The sequence below is a fragment of the Somniosus microcephalus genome, chromosome 8, assembly GCF_052327205.1.
Source record: "Somniosus microcephalus isolate GS21.2 chromosome 8, FLI_Smic_1.0, whole genome shotgun sequence".
Lineage (NCBI taxonomy): Eukaryota > Metazoa > Chordata > Chondrichthyes > Squaliformes > Somniosidae > Somniosus > Somniosus microcephalus.
The window spans coordinates 34,148,714-34,160,812 of record NC_140994.1 but is presented as its reverse complement, the minus strand read 5'-3'; the positions used below and the strand labels follow the sequence as shown (position 1 = coordinate 34,160,812).

The 12,099-nt window shown below is 49.6% G+C and overlaps 1 protein-coding gene across 5 annotated transcripts in view; it reads left to right on the top strand.

Moving 5' to 3' along the window:
* vti1a (vesicle transport through interaction with t-SNAREs 1A) overlaps positions 1 to 12,099 on the top strand; it is a 329,428-nt gene that overhangs the window by 263,172 nt on the left and 54,157 nt on the right. The window lies entirely within an intron of this gene.

Below are 12,099 nucleotides of genomic sequence, written 5' to 3'. Positions count from 1 at the left end.
ATATTTTGTGCTTATCAAGATGAGGAAGAGCCTCCATCAGTGTAGGACACTTCCACGTCAATTGCATAATAAATGTTACGTTCTGAGCCATAGAGATCAAGATAGTTCCAAGTCTAATCCTTGATGTTAGCTGAGTCAGACTATGATAGGGGCACTATAATTGACCTTGGTGTTCCTGAGCTTTGGATTGGGGTGCGGGGAGAAGGAAGTATTTGGCCAGTTACTGTTCCTGATCACTATCCTACTGGAAAATATGGCGGCGATTTTCAACTGCCACTCCTCCGTTTGTCACCTGAAAAATCCGCGACCAGCAGAGAAAAATTGGGTGGGCACCTTGAGTGCTCCTTTGAAGTGTGAGGTCTGTCTGCTTCAATTTTTAGGCAGGCCTTTCAATGGATGGCCAGCACCCCTGCCCAAAACAGGCAAATATCCAAATCGGGGTCCTACGCCATTTTCATGTCCAATTGGCAGGGTGGGTACCGTGCATGCCGGACCCAGTTGTATCAGGCATTGAGCGGCTTAACCAGCAGTCCTTAAAGGGTCCACTGGAGGCCATTGCAAAAATGGTGTGGGAAAGTTATTGGTGAGGAATGTATCATGCTGGGGAGAGGGGGCCAGAAATCCACTGCAGGCCCACATTTTCCCCCCCTCTCCGGGGTATCATCTCCCCACCCCCACCCCCCTTACAGGTCTGACCTGCTGGCCGGCTCCATGCGGAAGCCGGACGATTCTCGGCCTTGCAAAACCGGTGAGCTGCCGTGGAGCGCCTGTTTGGCTCCCACAGCTCACTGGTGGAATTCAAAGGAGGTCCAAACCTGAAAATGGTTCGGGCCTCCGGACGGTGATTTCGGGCGGGTGCTGAGCAGGAATCACTGACTTTGTCGGATAGCAAAATACTGCAGATGTTGGAAATCCGAAATAACGAAATCACTGACTTTGTGTCCGTTTTGGGCATAAGATTAAAATGACTCCATATGTGTATAGACATCGCATGAGGACAGGACAGGACTTATAAAATTGATAGCTAATGTTACCCCACTATTCAAAAAAGGTGGTAGAGAGAAAATCGGTAAGCCTGACATCGGTAGTGGGGAAAATGCTAGAGTCCATTATAAAAGATCTAATAGCAGAGCACTTGGAAAACAGTGACCAGATCGGACAAAGTCAGCATGGATTTACAAAAGGTAAATCATGCTTGACTAATCTACTGGAATTTTTTGAGGATGTAACTGGTAGAATAGATAAAGGAGAACCAGTGGATGTGGTGTATTTGGACTTTCAGAAGGCTTTTGATAAGGTCTCGCATAAGAGATTAGCGTGTAAAGTTAAAGCACAAGGGATTGGGGACAAGGTACTGACTTGGATAGAGAACTGGTTGGCAGACAGGAAGCAAAGAGTTGGAATAAACGGGTCTTTTTCCGAGTGGCAGGCAGTGACTAGTGGGGTACCGCAGGGATCGGTGCTAGGACCCCAGCTATTCACCATATATATTAATGATCTAGACGAGGGAACTAGATGTAATATCTCCAAGTTTGCAGACGACACAAAGCTGGGTGGGCATGTGTGCTGTGAGGAGGATGCCGAGAAACTCCAGTATGATTTGGACAGATTGGGTGATTGGGCAGATGCATGGCAGATGCAGTATAATGTGGATAAATGTGAGGTTATCCACTTTGGTGGCAAAAACAGGAAGGCAGATTATTATTTGAATGGCAATAGATTGGGAGAAGGGGAAGTGCAAAGAGACCTGGGTGTCCTTGTGCACCAGTCGCTGAAGGTAAGCATGCAGGTGCAGCAGGCGCTTAAGAAGGCAAATGGTATGTTGGCCTTCGTAGCAAGAGGGTTTGAGTACAGGAACAAGGATGTCTTGCTGCAGTTGTACAGGGCCTTGGTGAGACCACACCTTGAGTATTGTGTGCAGCTTTGGTCGCCTTATCTGAGGAAGGATGTTCTTGTCATGGAGGGAGTGCAGCGAAGATTCACCAGACTGATACCTGGGATGGCAGGAATGACGTACAAGGAGAGATTGGGTCGATTGGGCTTATACTCGCTGGAGTTTAGAAGAATGAGAGGGGATCTCATTGAAACTTATAAAATTCTAAAAGGACTAGACAGACTAGATGCAGGAAGGATGTTCCCGATGGCTGGGGAGTCCAGAACCAGGGGTCACAGTCTAAAGATAAGGGGTAAGCCATTTAGGACAGAGATGAGGAGGAATTTCTTCACCCAGAGAGTGGTGAACCTGTGGAATTCTCTACCACAGAAGGCAGTAGAGGCCAATTCATTAAATATATTCAAGAAGGAGTTAGATATATTTCTTAAGGCTAAAGGGATCAAGGGATATGGGGAGAAGCCAGGGACAGGGTACTGAATTTGGATGATCAGCCATGATCTCATTGAATGGCGGAGCAGGCTCGAGCGGCCGATTGGCCTACTCCTGCTCCTGCCTTCTATGTTTCTATGGATGTTATCCATTTATCTGTCAGATGTGATGAATCACTTAATTACCTTCAAAACTTGTTTCAATTTTAACTAAACTTGGCAAGTACTTTTTACTTAGCTTCTTGCCTCATTTTATAAATGATTGGATAGTAAACCATCAGTGTGTTGGATTGCAAATCTGTAATTATGGTGGAATTGAATATAAACTCCATGCCAATGTAACTTCTAAAATTATTGATCGGTTTTTTTCCAAGTCCATGGACTTGTGCACATAGCCTAGGCCGACATTTCAGTGCAGGACTGAAGTTACTGCATTGCCGGAGATGCCGATTTTTTGATATGTTAAACTGATGCCCCTTATCCTTTAGTTGATAATCACATTTACATTTCTACATGTTTCCATCTCTTTTTTATAATTTCTGTGACCACTTTTGTCAAAACCTTTTTTGAAAGGGGAGGCTCATGTGTTGCTCATTATGATTTCATCGGAGACAACCAAGTGCGTATCTGTTGAGTGCCCTGGATTGTCTGAGGCAACCCAGTTGTAGATGTGAATAAGCCACTTGTTCTGCTTGAATGGTGTGCACGAATATCCAGTTTGGCAGTCAAATGCTTTTTGTCTTTCTTTCTTTTGCTCTCAAGTAACAGAGAACTATGAAGAGATACCCCACCACCCATAGTGGGTGGGCTGTATTTAAATCGCAGGGTCTACAGTTTTAGCAGCCATTTCACCAGAGCTATTTTATTGATGCTGTGATAACTTCACCTTCTTGCTTTCTCACAAAAAGAGAAAGAAAGAAAGGAGGGATGAGAAGAGAAATAATATGTTAATGCTGCTTTTATACCACACTAGGTACAATATCATTTCTATTTTCACAGCAAAGTCAATTGGGAACTGCATTTCCACTGTTTGCTCGCATTGATGTGAAATTGGAAAGGCAGTGCTCCCTCCACTTACTCAACCATGCCCACTGACTTCCCAGTGTAATGTTTAAAGTGAGTGAAAAGAGCTGGATATCACAGTCATTAAAATGTGGCCATCAGAGTTTGCTTTTAACTCTGAAAGCTTTCCTTTTTCTTGGTGCAACTTCAGACTTGGTGCTGCAGCTGATGCCCATCCTGTGCCAGGTGGCTTCACTAACGGTGCACTGTTGCATGCTTGCCATTTCATACCACGCATTTGGTGTTGGGTGAATACCCAAGGATGCTTACTGGTGCATAAAACATAAAAGCATCATAACTGGTGTAATACAAGAATTTGAATACATGCAGGAAGTATGGATTTAAGAGGTGATTTAATATATGAATTGGCGTCAAGACGGGTTGATGCGATCAAAAATAAGCATCCCTATACTTGTTGAGACTGTGGCCCTATTTGCTTGGTTCAGATGTTGAGAGGTTTTTCTGAAAGGCAGTTCCCATCTTGAACCCCAGTGCCTTTCTTTTCTTTACAAAAACTATTTGAATGCAGTAGAAGAAATGATATTTGAGTGAGAGCAAAAAGTACTTTTTTACTGTTTTTAAGAAAGTTGTACTTTATTTGTGAAAGTTCCTAAATTGGGATGCTATGAGGATTTACTTGGAATTTTTTTCAAGTTACAGCCCATGTAACTCAACTAATCGGAAATCACTCAAATGCACTCCCTTATTTCACTTGAGAGGTTCGTGAGTTTTCAATCAAAGTGATTTTATTCGGTTGTGCTTTTTGTGTTTGGTGCCAATTGTGCAATTTTTTTTTTTTTAAAGTGTTGTTTGATTAATTTTTTTGAGGCAAACAAGAAGAATTAGAAAGTAAACTGTTTACTACAGTAAATGGGATTATCAGAACTTCGGTCATGTAAGTAAAATTTGTGCAATAAAAAGGAATTGAATTGTACTTCACGGATTTTCTAATGTTAACTAAACGGGGTTTTCCTCCATTACTGATCTTGGAAGCATTCTCTATGTTTTTTGAGGGGGAGGGGGTGGTGTTGATACTGGCCCACGCCTGGTCTGTGGGGATTATTTCACCAGCTGTGGGCCCATGAGGGACTGATTTAGTGTGAGAGCTGACTCTCAGCCAGTAGGCCTGATATATCACTTCCTGTTAGTTGACTAATGTGCTTAGCTGTTTTGACATGTGACCTGTTGCTGCTGGCAGCTGATCTGCTGGCAGTCTATTATAACACCAGCCTCTCCCTCTAATTATTGTGGGCTGCACATTATAGCAAGGCAAGTTTCAGATTGCTTATCCTAGGCTGATTGCCACCATTTGCAGCTGCCTCTGCTGGCCAAATATTTCCTCTTGATGAGAGATCCCATATGTTTAGAAGACCCTAGGTGTCTAGTTTTCGGAACTAACCGCTCTTGGATTAAAAGCCCCTGTGAGATATAACACAGGAATGTGACAGTATTCCGAGTTGAATTGAATGTTGAGCCCTGTGTGTTAATATACACATGACCATTGTTTTTAAAAAAAAAAGTTTTAAATGAACTTGGAAAAATCAACTACGGAAAGGAGAAGCTCTTATCTGAACAATTTATCATGTTTTGTTGTGTTTAAGTACATTACATTAGTGCACAATAAATGACCTGTTACATTCTTGTTTAAGAGCTTTCAAAATACAGACTGCTGATTCTTTGCCAGTCCACTTAATTAACCCTTAAACTGACCTCATCCACATAGATTTGCGTAAAAATTGTCGCAGTAAGCCTTCCAAACATCTGGAAAACTTGCACTCATTTTGACTTGTGCGTTTGAATTATGTGCCTTTTTTTGTTTCAGGGAAAGTGTATGGTTATTAATGTTAAAGTAGGTGCTTGGGCCTACTGGGCAAAGAAGGCCATGGTTAATGAACGATCCTTAAATACTTTGGATTTTCTAATACAGAACAAAATTACTGGCTCTTTAAGACATAGCAGATTGTCATGTGCAAATCCTTCTGGCAGGTTGTCGATGATGAATTTTTCAAATACTGCAGCTCAGACAATTTAATGAACCTGTCACTCGCGGATTCCCCCAGCTTGTTTTCCCCAATGTGTGATTCTTGACAGTTTAAAACCTCAAGAGGAACAGGAGAAATTTACAACCTTAGTGCCTTGTTTTAAACACAATGTTAATGAGCCAGAAAATTCAAGCTATCTTCATTACTAAGGCGCACGTGACTGACGTGTTTGGATTTCATCAGTTCTGAAACTGTCCTCATTTAAGGTTGGCAGTGTAAGAAGTGGTTCAGTTTCTAAAGTAGTGTAAAGCATTTTAGCAAAAAATTTAGCTTGCAGACATATTGAGGACTCCACATATCTGGCATCTAGGTTGGAATCATTAACAGGAAGTTGGGTCAAGTGTACAAACTTCCAGCTATGTTCAGCACATGTCTCAGATTTGCGTTTGCAGTGTAAAACAGGTGTTTGTCCATATTAAATTCAAACAGGAAACCAAATTCAACCATGCACAAAAGCTGTTTTTTTGAAACTTTTTTTCCATATATAAGTGCAAGGTTTATTACCAAATTTAATTACTTTCTTTTCAGATATCCCAATTCACCGTTTGTTCCCCACCATTAAAAATTACATTCATTTTTCAGTTTATTTACAGAATATATTTATTTCATCAACAGTGGCATCAATTTGAAAAATATGCTTTTTGAAAGCAAATGGATATTTTAAAGACCAGAAATATTTAATGGGTGAAATAAAGTATGTACTATTCAGGACAAAGCAGTCTGCGTGATCGGCACCCCATCCACTGGCTTAAACATCCACTCACTCCACCACCAGCGTACTGTGTACTATCTGCAAGATGCACTGCAGCAACTCACCAAGGCACCTTCGACAGCATCTCCCAAACCTGCAACTTCTACCACCCAGAAGGACAAGGGCAGCAGGTGCATAGGAACACCATCACATCCAAGTTTCCCTCCAAGTCACACACCATCCTGACTTGGAAATATATTGCCGTTCCTTCATTATCGCTGGAGTTCCCTACCTATCAGCACAGTGGCACCACCTTCACCACTTGGATTGGCGCAGTTCAAGAAGGAAGCCCACCACCTTCTCTAGGGCCTCATGGGATGGGCAATAAATGTCGGTCTTGTCGGCGATGCCCACATCCTGAAAATGCATTCAAAGAAAGTGGGCTAGATTTTCAGTAGCTTGCGCCAGCAGTTAGCGCCTTAAGAGAAGTGATTTCCGGGCGCTATGCGTGTAGCGCCCGGGCGCAGCGCAGTTTGCGCTCCGCCCCAAATTAAGTTGCCCGTTAGCGCCGGCGCAAAGTTTAGCGCCCGCCCGGATGCGCGCGCAGAAAATGACGTCACATCCTCGTGCAACGCCCTTTGGCCGCCCCGATTGCAAACTTCAGTCGGACCGCCCCATTGTGCGGCGGGCGGCCGGAGCGTTTGGAAAAAGGAACGCAACACAACCAGCGCGGGCCCCGGGGGGCGCTAATTAAAGGGAACGTCCTCTCCAGTATAAAGGCCATCCTTTTTTCAGAAAACAGTCTTGTGCAACGCATTTCTGGAGACACAACAAGGAGGATAGCTAACTGGTTTCAAGCAGCAAGAGCCAGGTATTTTTGGACTCAGGCAACAGCGCTGCAAGTGGCCATTTGGAAATTAGAGTGTTTGCCAGGATTTGATGGGGGTTGCATGGGGTGCCAACGCGGAGCTGCAGCTCCATGTCCGTAGGGCTCGCAGACGCATTGTGAGAGGGGCAGCCCTGGCTAGAGGCAGAGGGGGCTACAGGCGTCGGCCACGTAGGCCTTACCCAGTCAGGCTATACCGCCAGCAGCGCTCCTACCTAAACATGAGTGCTGCGCGATGTGTTAAAAGGCTCCGATTCCGAAAGGGGGTGATTGCAGAGATCTGCCACCTGCTTCGCCGAGATCTGCGGCCAAAGCTCAGGTGCAGGACGTCTCTGTCGGTGGAAGTGAAGGTGACAGTGGCATTGAACTTCTATGCCACCGGCTCCTTCCAATACGCTGCTGGGGACATAGCAAACATCTCCCAGTACGGCGCGCATCGCTGCATCCGCCAGGTGACCGAAGCACTGTTCAGAAGGAGAAGCCAATTCATCTCCTTCCCCATGGCCCTGGAGAGCCAGCATCAGCGCGCATTGGGATTTTCCAGACTCGGGGAATTCCCCTTGGTGCAGGGCGCCATTGACTGTACGCATGTGGCTTTGCGGGCCCCTCTGGAGCATGGCGAGCAGTATCGCAACAGGAAGGGCTACCATTCTCTGAATGTGCAGCTGGTCTGTGACCACAAGCAGCGCATCATGGCAGTCAATGCCAGCTTCCCAGGCAGCAGCCACGATGCCTTTATCCTGCGGCAGAGTACTGTGCATGACATGTTCCAGGCACAGCCTCCCCCAAGAGGATGGCTACTCGGGGACAAAGGCTATCCTTTGTGCACCTGGCTCATGACCCCGCTCCGCGCGCCCAGGACCGCTGCTGAAGAGGCCTACAACGAGAGCCATCAAACCACCCGCAACATCATCGAGCTAACTATTGGGGTCCTCAAGCAGCGGTTCCGCTGCCTTGATCGCTCCGGAGGAGCTCTCCAGTATTCGCCGGACCGGGTCTCCCAATTTGTGGTGGTTTGCTGCATGCTACACAACCTGGCTATCCGCAGGACTCAGGCACTGCCACCTGACGTTGGACCAGCACCTCAGGAGGAGGAGCATGAGGAGGAGGAGGAGGAGGAGGAGGAGCAGGAGTACGTTCCCAGGAGGGAGCGACCAGGGCCAAGGGCCGCACGACGCCACCTTATTACACGGTACTTCTAAGCCCCCTGTCAGGGAATGGCCAGGGGCCATGAGGGAAGATGAATGCAGCCGCTCCGCAAGCCCTCAGCCGGCGAAGCCAACAAACACTAAGAAGAACAACCATGGAGACTGCATGAATAAAGATAATTTTTTATTACACAAAAATGAAAAGCCCTTCCCACATGAATCCCCAAAAACAATAAACGGGCCCCACAAAAAGCCCAACAAACGACTCACTCCCACAAACTGGGGAGGAGCCACTCCACCTTTATTGAAACCGGGCCTCAACGTCGGCCTAACGCAAAAAAAAAGCCCTCCAAAAGCACAACCATGGGCAAAATAAAGATGGCCACCGCCATATTAAAGGAAAGCTGGCCACACCCTCTACTGAGTGGCCCGCGAGGGCGAGACCTTGGCCAGCATTTTGCCTCCCCTGCCCTGCCTGCTGCTCCTTCGCAAGCTCTGCCCAGTGGCTGCTGCGAGGCTGGGGGAAGGCGCCTGAGGCTCAGATGCCCTTCCGCCAGATGCCGCTGGGGGGCGGCCTACACGGCGTTTGGGCCTCGAGGGGCCGTCTGCTGAGTGGCGCACCTGAGCCTGGCCACCATCAGCTGCAGCCGCTTGCCGTCGACGCCCCAGAGGGGGAATGGCGGCGACGGATGGCGCAATGTGGGCCAGCTGGCGTCTGGGATGCGCTGGCTGGTGCTGTGGCGCGGTGGCACTCGGCCGGGCCCGCACTGCAGGATCCGCAGCAATCAGCCGACGGCCGGCTTGCTGGGATGGTCCAGCGCGGCGCCTGCCCTGGCGATGCCTGCCTGAGACAGCGCGTGTGGCAGCAGTGAGTGGCCCTGTGGTCCTGGTGTGCGCGCGCATCACATCCGCCAGGGTCTTGACGGCATCAGTTAGCATGCGGCCAGTCGCGGCAGTTGCTGCCCCGAACTCGCGCACACTGGTCGCCAGCGACTCGATGGCCTCAGGCATGCGCCCCACCACGCTCATGAGCTCCGTGTGGCGCCGGTCCGAGTCGTCGGCCATCTGATCGAGCTTCCGCACCTCCTCCGAAGTGAAGGTGTCCGGACTGGAGTCGCGACTCTCCCGCTGGGGAGGAGGGGGCCGAACTAGGGGACCCTTGCCGCGTTGGTGACGGCGAGTGTGCCGAGCAGCAGCACTCCCCTCTGATCCTTCCCCCCTTTGGGGGGAAGGCCGCGGGCCACGCGCACGGCTGCTGGGTGGCTGGACGCCACTGGTCCCAGAAGCTGCATTGCCCTGCGACAGTTCCTCCAGGCACTCGTCCAGTGAGGAGGTGTCGAGCATTTCCTCCTCTCCTGCGGGACGTGACTGTTCCCCCGAAGGTCCGGCTTGCTCCTCCTCCTCCTCCTGGTTGGAGGTGCTGTCACTGGCAGCCTCAGGGTCCTGGTCGTCACCAGCTGAAAGCAGGAATGCACAAGAGTAGCTTCAGAGTGAGGAGACGGCGTCAGCGAGGGAGTTAGGACTGGTGGGATTCAGCGCATTGGTGGGACAGTGGCAAAGGAGGTAGCTCGGATGGGCCAGTGCGACGCGAGAGGGCCAAAAGGCGAGGTCCTTACCATTGCCGGGCAGTGGAGGGTCGGATACACCGCACGCTGTGGGGACAATCACACGGGCTCCCATGAGCACACACACGCGCTCCTCCAGCCGAGTGAGCTTCTGCAGCTTGGCGCGGCCACCCCTGGCACGGGCCTGGCGATTAAACGCTACTTTAGCCTGCAAGAGAAAGGACGGGCTGTAAGTGCGCAGTGAAGCCCTGATGTAGTGTGCACTGCCTCCCATGGTGGAATAGCTTGGAAAGAGTGAAGCCCTGATGTAGTGTGCACTGCCTCCCATGGTGGAATAGCTTGGACAGAGTGAAGCCCTGATGTACTGTCCACTGCCTCCCATGGTGGAATAGCTTGGCCAAAGTGTAGAGTGCCGAATGGCCATTTGATGCTCATGACTGTCCCAATGCTGCTGGCTGAGGGCTGGCCAAAAGGACTTTCAGGTCCCTTTGCCCATCATGTCAGGTGTACATGCAAGAATGAGGAGGAGACTGGAAAGGCTACTCACCCTCACAATCCTGGTCAGATCGTTGTATTTCTTACGGCATTGTTTGTGGGTCCTGGGGGCCTCGCCGGTGAACGTCACCCTCTGGGCGATCTGCTTCCAGGCTTTGGTGTAGTCGTGGTGGGTTGGATTCCTCCCACTCTCTGGAAACAAGATCTTGCGCCTCACCTCCAGAGCTGTGACCATTATGTCCAGATCACCCTCTGAGAAGCGCAGGGCACGCTGACGGGCCTTCTCTGGCGTTGCCATGACTCCCTGGGGCTGAGCAGTAGTGTTGAGGCCTCTTTGCAAGGCTGCAGTGTGCAGGGCGTGGCAGCAGACCAATTCGTCCCTTCCCCCTTTAAGAGCTGGTCGGCACCACGGGGTCTGCTGTCAGTGCAAAAATGACCGCACCCGTGCTGCGCCCCGCCTGGGCGCTATCCCTCTGGACCGCCGGCTTAGCGCCTAAAGAGAGTAGTGGAACGCCTCTTTTAGCGCTCCACCAACCTCTTAGGGCGAAGCCACTGAATTCCCGGCAACGGGGCGCTACTTTGGGGCGGGCGCTAACTTCGGGCGGGCGCTAAAGCTAGCGCCCCAAAACTGCCTATACTGAAAATCTAGCCCAGTGTGCCTGCACGCACTTACACACATGTGCTTTATTTCACCCTTTAAGTACTTCTTGGGGGGAAAATTGAATCGCGCCCCCTTTGGGGCAGCAACTTCGCTGGGGCGCTACTCCCGAAAAAATTACCGCCCCCGCGGCTGAAATTCATCGGTAGCACCCCAAGAGGGAAGTGGGGTGCTACTGGAAGCACCCGCCTCCCTTTTGGTGCGCTGCGAGGGAATATTGTGGCGCTACGTGCCGCAGTGCCACGTGCTGCAACGTGTCACACCGCGGTACTGCAGGCCTTCCTCCCCTTCTTAAAGGGGAGGGGCCTTGCGCAGAGCGACCCGGGGCCCAGCTGAGCCGCCAGGGATCGGAGTGCCGGCAAAAGAGCCCGGCACTCGAGAAGTGCTGGGCTCACGGAGCGCAGCCGGCACTCCGCGGGGGTGCTGGTCAGGAGGCCGGGGACGGTAACGGGCAGATGCTGGCAGGCGGCCAACAACAAAAATGGCCGCCCGGCACCTTGCCTTTAATTAGCGCTGCTCCAGCCACAGCTAGACCCCCCTGACCCCGTCAGACATAGTGTTCGGTGGTAAGTCATGGGACGCTACCGAAGATCGCGGCTGGGGCGCTGTGCACGGCGATGATGTCATCGCCAGCAGTGCAGCGCCGCAGGGCGCTAATGGTTACCGCCGCCGCTAACCTCCCACTGAATTTCGCGGTCGCCGTTGGCAGGGCCGTGCCCAGGCACAAAGCAACTGAATTTTTAGGCCCTAGTCTTTAAAATATATATTAACATGTAGTTACTTTCAACTATTGGAATATGGTTGCATTAGTGAAGTTTTGACAGTGCCAAGCATTACCTGTGGGTGCTAAATGATTTATAACTATGTTTGGAGTGATGCAGCTGCATAATTGAATGCAAATAGTTCCATGGGACTGTTAATCTGTCTGTTCTCTATGATTTGTTAACAAAGTTAATCTCTTCAAGGATTAAAGGGAAGAGTTTGTTTTCCTGATTGAAAAAAAGTTTGTTGCAACAAGATTTGTATTGTATCCTAAATATATTTTCAGTAAGCAGGTTTCTGTATTTCCCATTCCTTCTTTCTAATTCTCCCAAGGGCACACTCTGTTCAAAAGAGATAGTAAATACTCTGAGCCCTCTACCAATGCTCTTTGGTATGTGCCTGCTAAAGAACTGTACGAGAGCAGCCTGGGCTGACCACACTTCTATCGCGCCAGAAATTAATCCTTGG